The sequence below is a fragment of the Moschus berezovskii genome, chromosome 23 (genome assembly GCF_049115385.1).
Source record: "Moschus berezovskii isolate FMDL1 chromosome 23, NW_MosBer_1.0, whole genome shotgun sequence".
NCBI classification, from domain to species: Eukaryota; Metazoa; Chordata; class Mammalia; order Artiodactyla; family Moschidae; genus Moschus; species Moschus berezovskii.
In genome coordinates this window covers 57,214,896-57,229,082 of record NC_142482.1, presented here as the reverse complement: position 1 = coordinate 57,229,082, position 14,187 = coordinate 57,214,896, and the positions used below count along the sequence as shown (strand labels likewise).

Sequence of the window (14,187 nt, the reverse complement as noted above, 5' to 3'; positions counted from 1 at the left end):
AATGGCCCAGGTGACCTAGTATATGTTCTAGAATCTAATAAATGTGGGCCAGAGACCCTGAATCTGATTACTTTAAGATGAACATCATCTTAACTAGTTTTAAAGCCAACAACAGACATTATTTGACTTCCATACTTGACAGATCTAATTTTGATCTGTTTTTAAAATTCAAACAGGGGATGATAATTGGAATATTTAGTAAAATGTATTGCTTAGTGATTAAAAATTAGTAAACATCAATTCATTCAAGGAACTCACAAATTGTACAATGAGTCAGTTCTTCACTGATCAGCCAGTTATCTAAGCCATGGTCTTACTACCTATTTCCCAGGAAAATGAGTTTTGTTTTTCCTCCAAAACATCTCCACCAACTTTCATATCCAAGGTCATATATTCAGGGGGATGGGTCAAGAGAGAGGGGATATATGTATACAGATAGCTGATTCACATCATTGTACAGCAGAAACTAACCAACATTGTACACAACTATACGCCAATAAAAAAATCATATGTTCAATGGGAAGAATTCTACTATTAATACATTCCAAAGTAAATACACATGAATTTAATGCCATGAAGTTCATAACTATCAACTACAAGGTTCAGTTCAGTTCAGTTCAGTCGCTCAGTCATGTCCGACTCTCCGCGACCCCATGAATCACAGCACGCCAGGCCTCCCTGTCCATCACCAATTCCTGGAGTTCACTCAAACTCATGTCCACAGAGTCGGTGATGCCATCCAGCCATCTCATTCTCGGTCGTCCCCTTCTCCTCCCGCCCCCAACCTTTCCCAGCATCAGAGTCTTTTCCAGTGAGTCAACTCGTCGCATGAGGTGGCCAGAGTATTGCAGTTTCAGCTTTAGCATCAGTCCTTCCAATGAACACCCAGGATTGATCTCCTTTAGAATGGACTGGTTGGATCTCCTTGCAGTACAAGGGACTCTCAAGAGTCTTGAGACTAAGTATCAAAGTGTTCAAAATTCAACACCTCTGCTATGGAAGCATCTCAAGGGAAGAAAGTTTATCCAATTCTTCATTTCCCTTCAAATCACAAAATGAAATATTAGCTAATATCTTGTAGATCAATGAATGTTTAATGGAACAAAAAACTTTGTACATTTATTTTCGCTATTGGAGATATAAGCAAAAGTTAAGCTTTGTAGAAAACTGATTTAAAAAACTGTTAATGATTCTTAGATGTCAAGATTCTAAGTAACCTAAATTTAAGTTAACTATGCATATTACAGACTGGTTCCAAATAGGAAAAGGAGTACATCAAGGCTGTATATTGTCACCCTCCTTATTTAACTTATGTGCAGAGTACATCATGAGGAACGCTGGGCTGGAAGAAGCACAAGCTGGAATCAAGATTGCAGGGAGAAATATCAATAACCTCAGATATGCAGATGAAACCACCCTTATGGCAGAAAGTGAAGAGGAACTAAAGAGCCTCTTGATGAAAGTGAAAGAGGAGAGTGAAACGTTTGGCTCAACATTCAGAAAACTAAGATCATGGCATCCAGTCTGATCACTTCGTGGGAAATAGATGGGGAAACAGTGTCAGACCTTATTTTTTTGGGCTCCAAAATCACTGCGGATGCTGATTGCAGCCAGGAAATTAAAAGACGCTTACTCCTTGGAAGGAAAGTTATCACCAACCTAGATAGCATGTTAAAAAGCAGAGACATTACTTAGACAACCAAGGTCCGTCTGATCAAGGCTATGGTTTTTCCCATGATCATGTATGGATGTGAGAGTTGGACTGTTAAGAAAGCTGATCGCCGAAGAATTGATGCTTTTGAACTGTGGTGTTGGAGAAGACTCTTGAGAGTCCCTTGTACTGCAAGGAGATCCAACCAGTCCATTCTAAAGGAGATCAGTCCTGGGTGTTCATTGGAAGGACTGATGCTAAGGCTGAAACTCCAATACTTTGGCCACCTGATGTGAAGAGTTGATTCACTGGAAAAGAGTCTGATGCTGGGAGGGATTGGAGGCAGGAGGCGAAGGGGACAACAGAGAATGAGATGGCTGGATGGTATAACCAACTCAATGGACATGAGTTTGAGTGAACTCCGGGAGTTGGTGATGGACAGGGAGGCCTGGCGTTCTGCGATTCATGGGGTCGCAAAGAGTCGGATAAGACTGAGTGACTGAACTTAACTGAACTGATGCATATGACATGGAGCTCTGTACTGGGTCCTGCAGACTGGCTCACTCAAAATACACTCCAGACCTTCTATAGGTAGAGAAAAATATAAGACTATGTTTCCTAAACCCCATTTCAGTTTCAAGTGCCTCTACACATTCCTCTCTTCTTAAACTAACCAAGGGTTTCTCTTCTCTTCAATCCATAACCCAAACTAATAAGAGATCTGAGGACTGCACCAAGTTTTGCCAGTTGAGTGATAAATTGTCATTTCCATTTTGAAGTCATAATTTTGCCCTTTTGACTTAGAAGTTGGAATTCTACAAATTATCAGCTCATAACATTTCCCCATTAGTATCTTCTCTTATTGTAATAAATTTCTAAAAACCAAGCTACTACATTTTATCAGTGCCTTTCTTTTAATCATAAGATATCTACACATTTGCAGCCATTGTCTGTGAATCTGACAGTAATCTGATACTGTTTCCTAGAATGCATTGTCTCAAATAAGGTTTATTGAGCACTGGATTATATTCCAGGCACATTACCAAAGTATGTTATATGAATAAGGACAGAGTTCATGAAAATAAAACTTCCTTCAAGATGTGTGTTTTATTTCCATGTCTAATTCTAGGGCAAAACAAAAAACCTCACCATGCTTCCCAGGTGGCTCAGTAGTTAAGAATCTGCCCACCAGTGCAGGAGACACAGGTTCAATCCCTGGGTTGGGAAGATCCCCTGGAGTAAAAAGTGGCAACCCAAAATCTCCCAGTGTTCTTGCCTGGGAAATCCCATGGACAGCCTGGTGAGCTACGCAGTCTATGAAGTCACAAAGAATCAAACACGACCGGGCACACCCCAACACACACACATAAGCAACCTCACAGCTTTCAGAGATTAGGCCCACCCCTTATATTGGGTTTGCCTGTGTCCACGTGAAGGGGAGTAATTTGGAGCATGGTCTTGAATCCTGTTGTCACATATTATACAGGCAGAACAGATGTGACAAAAGGCTGGAAAAAATTTATCAGTGCACTCTTTTCACTGGGCTCAATTCTAAAGACTGTTTGCTTCCAATAGTTCCTCAGGTGATAATAAACCGGATTCATTTGGAAGCAAATAAATTCTCTGACGTAAACAAACTCTTCGGGAAGCAATGTTACCTCTGCAACTTTTTGACATGGAAATATGTCTCCTATTGCATGATCATGCATACTTCCTCAAGAGTTATAGATACACTTCTAAAGCATACCAAACAATTGAGCAATTAATTATAACTGCTACTCTTTGCTCTATGATTGTTTTATGTGTTTAATTTTTGCCTTACACTCCTGGCTAGTAAGCTCCTTTACTACATGCTTTATATGTCTTTATATCCTCCAAGGTATTATTGCAGTGTTGGAAAGAGCAGTGGCTCAATAAATGCCAGACTCACTGTCAAGGCTATTTGGCGCTTTCGATGATTTTTGAAGATTCAAGCAAGTTCATAGTTCTGGGATGCCTTCTTAGTTGTATTTTAGTTTCACTGCTCCCTGGCAATGACCCGCTGATGCTCCTTCATTAATAAGCCAAAATTGCACATTCAAAGCACAGCTTCCAGCAATATCAACTGTGTGATCAACGTAACCTTGATGAATTCATGGTAACAGCAATGACATTAGGAAAAGGCACGAGAGTAAACACAGGAACGGGAGATTTATGGATTCACCACTGATCGTATCTGGATGTGCGTTCATTTTGCAAGCATGATTATTTGAGAGCACTGTTCAAACATTGCTATGTCATGAAGATACCTTATCCTAGATTTTCTAAATAATTTTTAACTCTGCCTTTTCTGTCATGTGAATGACCAATATTGCCTCGACACACTTGATGTGATTATTTTGGGGTACCTGCTGTGTTTTATTCTGATGGATATTGGAAACTGTGTATTCTTAAAACAAAATGAGTAATTTTCATTGAACTACTTTGACAACATTAGGCATAATATAGTAACAGGGATTGGACTCAGACCAGGGTGACTAAGGTTGGTCACTTATATCAAAGGACTTGATCTTCAATTTTGCCTATTAGGAAGATGAGAATGTTAGATAACCTGCTTCTCAAGACTGTACAGATATGGGATGTGACAAAGAAATGAAATTGCTCAGTCTATGTTTTTATCATTGTTACTGTAATTTATTATTATAAAATAATCATTAGTTTTACTTAAGTGATTTAGGGAGTGAACATATACCAATAATCCATAGGTTTCCAAAAATATAATGTTTCAGTGTATGAAATACATTTAAGTTGGAATTTTGTTACCAGAATACTGTTCAGTTCAGTTCAGTCACTCAGCCCTGTCCAACTCTTTGGGATCACATGGACTGCAGCATGCCAGGCTTCCCTGTCCAGCACCAACTCCCAGAGCTTGCTCAAACCCATGTCTTTAGAGTCGGTGATGCCATCCAACCATCTTATCCTCTGTCACCCCCTTCTCCTCCTGCCTTCAATCTTTCCCAGCATCAGGGTCTTTCCAAATGAGTCAGTTCTTTGCATGAGGTGGCCAAAGTATTGGAGTTTCAGCTTCAGCATCAGTCCTTCCAGTAATATTCAGGACTGATTTCCTTTAGGATGGACTGGTTGGATCTCCTTGCAGTCCAAGGGACTCTCGAGAGCCTTCTCTAACACCACAGTTCAAAAGCATCAATTCTTTGGCACTCAGCTTTCTTTATAGTCCAACTCTCACATCCATACATGACCACTGGAAAAACCATAGCTTTGACTAGACGGACCTTTGTTGGCAAAGTAATGTCTCTGCTTTTTAATATGCAATCTAGGTTGGTCATAACTTGCCTTCCAAGGAGTAAGTGTCTTTTAATTTCATGGCTGCAGTCACCATCTGCAGTGATTTTGGAGCCCCAAAAAATAAAGTCTGACACTGTTTCCACTGTTTCCCCATCTATTTCCCGTGAAGTGATGGGACCAGATGCCATGATCTTAATTTTCTGAATGTTGAGCTTTAAGCCAACTTTTTCATTCTCCTCTCTCACTTTCATCAAGAGGCTTTTTAGTTCCTCTTCACTTTTTGCCATAAGGGTGGTGTCATATGCCTATCTGAGGTTACAGATATTTCTCCCAGCAATCTTGATTCCAGCTTGTGCTTCTTCCAGCCCAGCATTTCTCATAATGTACTCTGCATATAATTAAATAAGCAGGGTGACAATATACAGCCTTGACATACTCCTTTTCCTACTTGAAACCAGCCTGTTGTTCCATGTCCAGTTCTAACTGTTGCTTCCTGACCTGCATATAGGTTTCTCAAGAGGCAGGTCAGGTGGTCTAGTATTCCCATCTCTTTCAGAATGTTCCACAGTTTATTGTGATCTACACAGTCAAAGGCTTTGGCATAGTCAATAAAGCAGAAATAGGTGTTTTTCTGGAACTCTCTTGCTTTTTCCATGATCCAGCAGATGTTGGTAATTTGATCTCTGTTGCCTCTACCTTTTCTAAAATCAGCTTGAACATATGGAATTTCATAGTTTACATACTGCTGAAGCCTGGCTTGGAGAATTTTGAGCATGACTTTACTAGTGTGTGAGATGAGTGCAATTGTGCAGTAGTTTGAGCATTCTTTGGCATTGCCTTTCTTTGGGATTGGAATGAAGACTGACCTTTTCCAGTCCTGTGGCCACTGCTTAGTTTTCCAAATTTGCTGGCATATTGAGTGCAGCACTTTCACAGCATCATCTTTCAGGTTTGAAATAGCTCAACTGGAATTCCATCACCTCCACCAGCTTTGTTTGTAGTGATGCTTTCTAAGGCCCACTTGACTTCACATTCCAGGATGTCTGGCTCTAGGTGAGTATCACACTATCGTGATTATCTGGGTCTTGAAGATCTTTTTTGTACAGTTCTGTGTATTCTTGCCACTTCTTCTTAATATCTTCTGCTTCTTTTAGGTCGCTACCATTTCTGTCCTTTATCGAGCCCATCTTTGCATGAAATGTTCCCTTGGAATCTCTAATTTTCTTGAGGAGATCTCTAGTCCTTCCCATTTTGTTGTTTTCCTCCATTTCTTTGCATTGATCGCTGAGGAAGGCTTTCTTATCTCTCCTTGCTATTCTTTGGGACTCTGCATTCAAATGGGAATATCTTTCCTTTTCTCCTTTGCTTTTCACTTCTCTTCTTTTCACAGCTACTTGTAAGGGCTCCTCAGACAGCCATTTTGCATTTCTTTTCCATGGGGATGGTCTTGCTCCCTGTCTCCTGTACAATGTCATGAACCTCCATCCAGAGTTCATCAGGCACTCTATCAGATCTAGTCCCTTAAATCTATTTCTCACTTCCACTGTATAATCATAAGGGATTTGATTTAGGTCATACCTGAATGGTCTAGTGGTTTTCCCTACTTTCTTCAATTTAAGTCTGAATTTCGCAATAAGGAGCTCATGATCTGAGCCACAGTCAGCTCCTGGTCTTGTTTTAGCTGACTGTATAGAGCTCCTCCATCTTTGGCTGCAAAGAATATAATCAATCTGATTTCGGTGTTGACCATCTGGTGATGTCCATGTGTAGAGTCTTCCCTTGTGTTGGAAGAGATGTTTGCTATGACCAGTGCGTTCTCTTGTCAAAACTCTATTAGCCTTTGCCTTGCTTCATTCCATACCCCAAGGCCAAATTTGCCTGTTACTCCAGGTGTTTTTTGACTTCCTACTTTTGCATTCCAGTCCCCTGTAATGAAAAAGACAGCTTTTTTGGGTGTTAGTTCTAAAAGGTCTTGTAGGTCTTTATAGAACCGTTCAACTTCAGCTTCTTCAGCATTACTGGTTGGAGCATAGGCTTGGATTACCGTGATATTGAATGGTTTGCCTTGGAAACGAACAGAGATCATTCTGTCGTTTTTGAGATTGCATCCAAGTACTGCATTTTGGACTCTTTTGTTGACCATGATGGCTACTCCATTTCTTCTAAGGGATTCCTGCCCACAGTAGTAGATATAATGGTTAATATGCTGTCTAGCTTTTAGCTATGTTTAGCTGAAAGCTAACATATGTCATAGCTTATGTCATAGCTTTTCTTCCAAGGAGCGTCTTTTAATTTCATGGCTTCAATCACCATTTGGAGCCCCCCAAAACAAAGTCTCTCACTGCTTTCATTGTTTCCCCATGTATTTGCCATGAAGAATGCATGCAGAATACAGTACTTTAGAGTAAATATGGCAAGTGAGTGATATTCGCTCAGTCATGTCTGACTCTTTGTGACGCCACAGACCGTACCCTGCCAGGTTCCTCTGTCCATGGAATTATCCAGGCAAAAATACTGGAGTGGGTTGCCATTTCCTTCTCCATGAAATATAACAATGTGGTTTTTACAATCTGATTTTTTTGTAAGAAAGCCTCTGTCAAGACAATTTGAGAGTCATTATTTATTGGTATTGACATGTGATCTCTTTACAGTGCATCTTGGGTTTCTTGCCTTTAAAGGAACTGTCACTTCTCCGCATATTTCTCCTAAATGTGCATCTCTAGACCGAATATTTCCTATGAGTTTGGCTGTATACTTTTAGTTGCATGCTGAGCTCTGGTTTTGCTCTGTTGGAGACTGTCTTAGGGCATGCAGTGTACAACAAAGGTCACCAACGCGCTCTCCGACACAAAGGGCCATCCACTCTCAGGAATTCTCTTCCTTCAGTGTAGAGAGGATGGCAGAGGGTTTGCAGTGTTATTGCTTTGCTGTGTCACTCCCCTAGCCCCAGTTTCTTCCAGAGAGCAGAGTAACCACATTCAAAGTCAGTTGTAAATACTCCTTTGCCTATTTTTATCCTATTTAAAGACCATCAATGTTGTCACTTCAGAAATACTTGGCCTTTTATACTTTCTACACATGTGCCATTGTAAAGAAATTTAGAGACATAGGCCATTACATTAATGTCTTATCTCACCCACATAGTCATAGGCTTCCTAAGGACACCATATCTCATCACATAGTAGAGATTTCTGGACTTCAGCAAAAAGCAAATGAAATGAAAAATGATGGGCCACCATTGATGATTTCTTTAAACTCAGCCTTTTGTCCATTTAACACACTATTATACTTGAGACTGAACACTCACACTTTTACATGAAAACAGTGAAAAGGAATGCTGTGTTTGGAGGCAAACCATCATTTTTGTGTTTCTCTTGATGCACATATTTTAATTTGAATGAAAAGTAAGATCACCTGGGGTCTTGGGGAAATCACTGACCATTTGCTTATTGAAAGGGAAAGCATTATTTTGTAAAAATGTGGGAATGCTCTGAGCATGATAATGTCAACTGTTGTCTTCATTGCATAGAATTCCTTTCCCAAAGTATCCTTTCAAGAGGCTATAATTATATTTTCTTTTCTTGAGTGTCATGGCAGAGGCACTAGACTGTAAGTAAAGGAGAGGAAACAGATCCTGGCCACTCCCTAATGAGAAAGAAAACCAGCGTGGAGGGGGACAGCAGGATGCTAAGACACATGGGAACATTCTGGTCTTGTGAATTCCTGGAAAAGAAGCTAAGCCACCTTTAAAAACAAAACCTAAAAATTTTTTTTTCAATTACCAGGATCTTATAAACAAATATCAAGGAGTTGGAGAGAGAAAATGTAAGTGTGTCTTGTCTTCACATCACATAAGGTAAGTATATTACCCTATACTTATTATTTTCCCTCTGTATTATTCCCACACTGATTTTAATTGCTTGCTATAATTTAATTAAATGTATATTTTGTATTAACATACTGATAGGAGAAATCCACATGGTTTGAAATCGCTATTAGCTTGAATATTTTACATCTTAAAAAGGAGTCACTTTTCCATTTACTAGCATTTAATATATTTTGTTATATGAATAAAGTCCCATCTAGAAATTTATAGGAAAAAAATGTGTGAAAATGTTAATGAAAACCACTTTTTAAGTAAATTTATCCTAATAATTTAGGATAATATCTGCCAAAAAGTTGAATTTCATGTTTAATTTCAGTGCACTAGTTATATATTTTTCTTGTTTTACAAATAGATTTTAAGGTGCTTTGTATCACAAAACAATGTTAATAATAGCCATTTAAGACATAATCCGGAGAAGGCAATGGCAAGCCACTCCAGTACTCTTGCCTAGAAAATCCCATGGATGGAGGAGCCTGGTAGGCTGCAGTCCATGGGGTCGCTAAGGGTCGGACACGACTGAGCGACTTCACTTTCACTTTTCACTTTCACACATTGGAGAAGGAAATGGCAACCCACTCCAGTGTTCTTGCCTGGAGAATCCCAGGGAAGGGGGAGCCTGGTGGGCTTCCGTCTATGGGGTCACACAGAGTCGGACACGACTGAAGTGACTTAGCAGCAAGACATAATCAATTCTTTCCTAAACTGATTTTTAAAGAGATTAGAAATAAACGCATAAGCTCAAATAAGTAATTTTTACATTTAGCCATTTATAAACTACAAAATAGTAATTATACTTTAGAAATCACTGAAGGATAAGAAAATGTATACACTTCAGATAGCAAAAAAACAAAAACAAAAAACACAGCATCAAGAAAATTCAAAAGAATATAAAATATCCAACAGTTTATAAAACAAGATGACAGAATCAGTTAGTAAGTGGAAATTCTGGGAATAGTGCAAAACATTATAAATTCTCTTATCAAAGAGTAAAATTAATATTAGATTTTAAAAAGCCAAATTCAGTCTGCTTACAAAGAAATAAAAATGTAATATGAAAGGTTAATAGCACTCATTTATTGAGTACTTGCAAAGTGCCAGACACTATTCTAATTGCTTTAGCAAGACACACTCATCCAGTACGAGGTAAGTGCTATTATTGTCATTTCTTGTTGATGTCTGCTCTTTCCATTCTAATAGACCCATTTTTTCATTGAATGATCATTCCTCCCTTCGCAACCTTGTTCACGAAAAACTGACCAGACCTCTAGGTTTTAGAAATAAACTCTTGGAAACACTACCCAACATGTCACTTATGAGATCAATGAGATAGAAAGGGAAGCTGACAGAACAGTTTCCTTCCTTGCTTGTGGAAATAAGACATTGTGTCTATCTATGGGTGCTTTTGAGGAGACCCTGGGCTTTGCAGAGTGATATCAGTGGAAAGGAGTGGCTCCCTGGCAGCCCCAGCAAGCAAGGAGGAAGCAGGGGGATAACATGAGGTGGCATGAGTTGACAGAACTTATTCTTGAAAACCCAGGACTCCCTGAAGATACTCAGAAATACCTGATAGCTTTTGGGAGAGGAGTTTTTTTTATGGCAAATGGGTGTGCACACCAGAGAAACATAAGCTCTGAAAATGGAGATTTTTATATAACTATAGTGACATATTGGAGAAGGAAATGGCAACCCACTCCAGTACTCATGCCTGGAAAATTCCATGGATGGAGAAGCCTGGCTGGCTACACTCCTTGGGGTCGCAAAGAGTTGGACACGACTGAGCGACTTCACTTTCATAGTGACATACAATTCTGTAAACATATTTGCAAGTTTCCATAAAAGTGAAAAATTCTGGGAAAATATATATTCTCCCAGAAAACAACATTAAAAGAAAAAAGAAAAATTTTAAAGGCAGTGCACTCCTGATGAAATTCAAAGAAAACCAAAAAAAGAAATAACCTTATTTGACATAGAAAAGGCAATTTACCTTAAACCAAGAGCCAACATAACTTTCAGCAATAAAACACAAGAGGTACTCCAATATAAATGAAAACCACGTTGCCACTAGTGCTATTTAAAATTGTTCTGAAATTATGGACAATTTCAATTTAATAAGAAAAGAATTTAAAATAAGGAATATAATCTTTGAGGAATAAGCAATGGGTCGAAGTTGCTTACTATTCCAAACAACTGAAAAGAATATATAGGAAAACTCTAGTTTTATTAATAAGAGAGTTTAAAAGAAAAATCCGACACAAAATAAAATCCTATTAAATCAGTAACTGAACTATTTAAGAACACAAGCGATTAAAAGATCTACTTTTTTTAAAAGTGGTTTTATTTAAAGTAAATTTAAAATAACTATAAAGTATATTAAAATATATCTAACCTATATAAAGAACACTATAACGTGTCCTTAAGGGACCTAAAAATGAAAATATTAATTAGTTAATTATTTTATATGTCTGGAATATAGATTGCAAGCTACAAATGTTTCTGAGATAATGATGGATAAGTTATTTCTTCCTAGATAAAGGATTATTGATAAAATATATTCACAAGCTAATTGGTCCAGACAGTGCCGACTCTGCATGGCGATGAGCTAACAAACCCTTACGTAAGCTGGACAGAATTCTTGCTTTGCATGTTCCCATAGTGTGAATATCAGTTAACATTGCACAGTGGGGACTATCTTGTAATGTTAAAACATTCCAGTTACAATTCTGATATTATCCTTTCTAACTTGACAATACAACTTTAAATTTCATCTGAAAGAAAAAATAGCATGTGTAATAAATGGTAGAGCAATGAGAGAATGTAGTGTGATTGGATATGAAAATTAATGAGAAGCCATTAAAATGCTATGGTCCACAGGACTTGACAATTTGTGCAATAAAACATTTAGCCTTTCAAAATAAACTCTAATGTATACATGTCTTTAATAGTTAAGAGAAGCTTGACTGATGTGGATTTTCCATTGGGTTCTAATGATTCCATCACCAAAATACATCCCCATATAGGTCAATTTTTTAAAAGTTTAAAGTAAAACCATGAAAAAAAAAATCCAGCAATGATCTTAGACTAATTAACTAATTTGAGGGGTAGAAAAAGACTTAGAAGTCACAACAACGAGAGAACTCAGAAAGAAAAATTTGTCACTAAGAATTAAAGCTCATTATAAAAATCAGTCATTATTAAAAAGCTAGTGACAAACTGGAAACATGCTTATAATAACAAAAACAACAAAAGATAGCCAAAAGGAAGACATTACAGCTGTAATCAATAGTGAACTCTGACAAGTTAAAAAAATAAAATCACTAAAACGCCAATAGAAAAATAGCAAATGCCATAAGTGAATAATTGACAGAAGTGTGTGGAATTTTTCATATTTTTTACCAAGCAAAAACTATAAATTAAGATCAAGAAATTCAGATTGTCAAAGGAATTTTTTTAAAAGGTGATACTTGGTGCTGCTAACAATGGGTTAAACTGCACGTTACCGTGAATCACTAATGATGTTATTACATTTCTAGGGAGTAACTTGATAATAGGTCTTGCAAATTTTTTATATCTTTTGGCTTGGAAATTCTACTGCTAAAAAAAATGATCATAAGAAAATTATTACAGGTGGATCAGATTTAGGCACAAAAAATGTCCTTTGTTTATTATTCATGATAATGTAAAATTAGGAGGTGGCTGTTCAGTCGTGTCTGACTCTCTGTGACCCCATGGACCCCATGGACTGCAGCACACCAGGTTTCTCTGTCCTCCACTCTCTCCCAGAGCTTGCTCAAACTCATGTCCATGGAGTCCATGATGCCATCCGACCATCTCATCCTCTGTTGCCCTCTTCTCTTCTTGCCTTCAGTCTTTCCCAGCATCAAAGGTCTTTTCCAATGAGTCAGCTCTTCGCATCAGGGAGCCAAAGTACTGAAGTTTCAGTTTCAGCATCTGTCCTTCCAAAGAATATTCAGGGTCGATTTGCTTTAGGATTAGCTGGTTTGATCTTGCAGTCCAAGGAATTCTCAAGAGTCTTCTCTAGCACCACAATTCAAAAGCATCAATTAGGGAAGAAAGTACTTAAATGTTGAATAATAGGAAATAAATTATATCAATGTTGGTACTTCCATGAAATGGACTCTTATATACAAATAATTCATATTCTCAGAATCTTTAATAACACTGAAAAACACTTTCAGTATATTGGAATATATAGAGAGAGATAGTTAGTTAATTAGTTAGTTACTTAGTGTTAGTCACTCAGTCCTGTCCGACTATGCACTCCATGGACTGTAGTCTGTTAGGCTCCTCTGTCCATGGGATTTCTCCAGGCAGGAATACTGGAGTTGCCACTTCCTTCACCAGGGAACCTTCCTAACCCAGGAACTGAACCCGGGTCTCTTGCATCACAGGTAGAGTCTTTTACTGTCTGAAAGTGAAAGTGAAAATCACTCAGTCGTGTCTGACTCTTTGCAACCCAACAGACTATGCAGTCCGTAGATTTCTCCAGGCCTGAGTACTGGAGTGGGTAGACTTTCCCTTCTCCAGGGGATCTTCCCAACACAAGGCTTCCCACAAGGCTGTCTCAGCCACCAGTATTTGTCATATTTGTGTGTGTGTATATATATATATATATATATATGCTGCTGCTAAGTCACTTCAATCATGTCCGACTCTGTGAGACCCCATAGATGGAAGCCCACCAGGCTCCCCCATCCCCGGGATTCTCTAGGCAAGAACATTGGAGTGGGTCGCCATTTCCTTCTCCAATGCATGCAAGTGAAAAGTGAAAACGAAGTCTCTCAGTAGTGTCCGACTCCTAGCGACCCCATGGACTGCAGCCCACCAGGCTCCTCCACCCATGGGATTTTCCAGGCAAGAGTACTGGAGTGGGTTGCCATTGCCTTCTCCATATATATATATGTGTATATATATATATACATATATAGTATGACCTAAATTTCGGTGAGATTTGAGGGACTCCCTAGTAGCTCAGCTGGTAAAGAATCTGCCCACAATGTGGGAGACTTGAGTTTGATGCCTGGGTTGGGAAAAGCCCTGGAGAAGGTAATGGCTACCCACTCCAGTATTCTGGCTGGAATTCCATGGACTACACATGGACTATAGAGTCGGACATGACTGAACGACTTTAACTTTCACTTCTGGATATTATGGATCATTTCTATTTTGTCTTTTCTACTTTTAGTCCGCTCTCGAATATTTTCTAGAATGAGCATGTATTCATCAAAGATCAAATAAACATCTTTCAAAAAATAAATAACTTTTGCAAGAAACAAAGATCTTTACTTTGAGGCACTTGAGCCTATTTGTATCAAATTTAAGAAAAAAATTCCTGTTTCTTTAAATT

At 38.4% G+C, this 14,187-nt stretch overlaps 1 protein-coding gene and 1 long non-coding RNA gene across 2 annotated transcripts in view; one reads left to right on the top strand and one right to left on the bottom strand.

The window, feature by feature from the left end:
• The window catches only part of LOC129543293 (uncharacterized), a gene marked incomplete at its 5' end in the record, with an annotated part of 139,519 nt that overhangs the window by 40,140 nt on the left and 85,192 nt on the right, over positions 1-14,187 (bottom strand). The window lies entirely within an intron of this gene.
• Positions 1-14,187, top strand: part of LOC129543464 (uncharacterized) — a 31,949-nt gene that overhangs the window by 12,141 nt on the left and 5,621 nt on the right. The window contains exon 2 of the long non-coding RNA XR_008683291.2: positions 8,722-8,792. This is a non-coding gene — a long non-coding RNA (uncharacterized LOC129543464). The remainder of the gene's footprint in view (positions 1-8,721; positions 8,793-14,187) is intronic.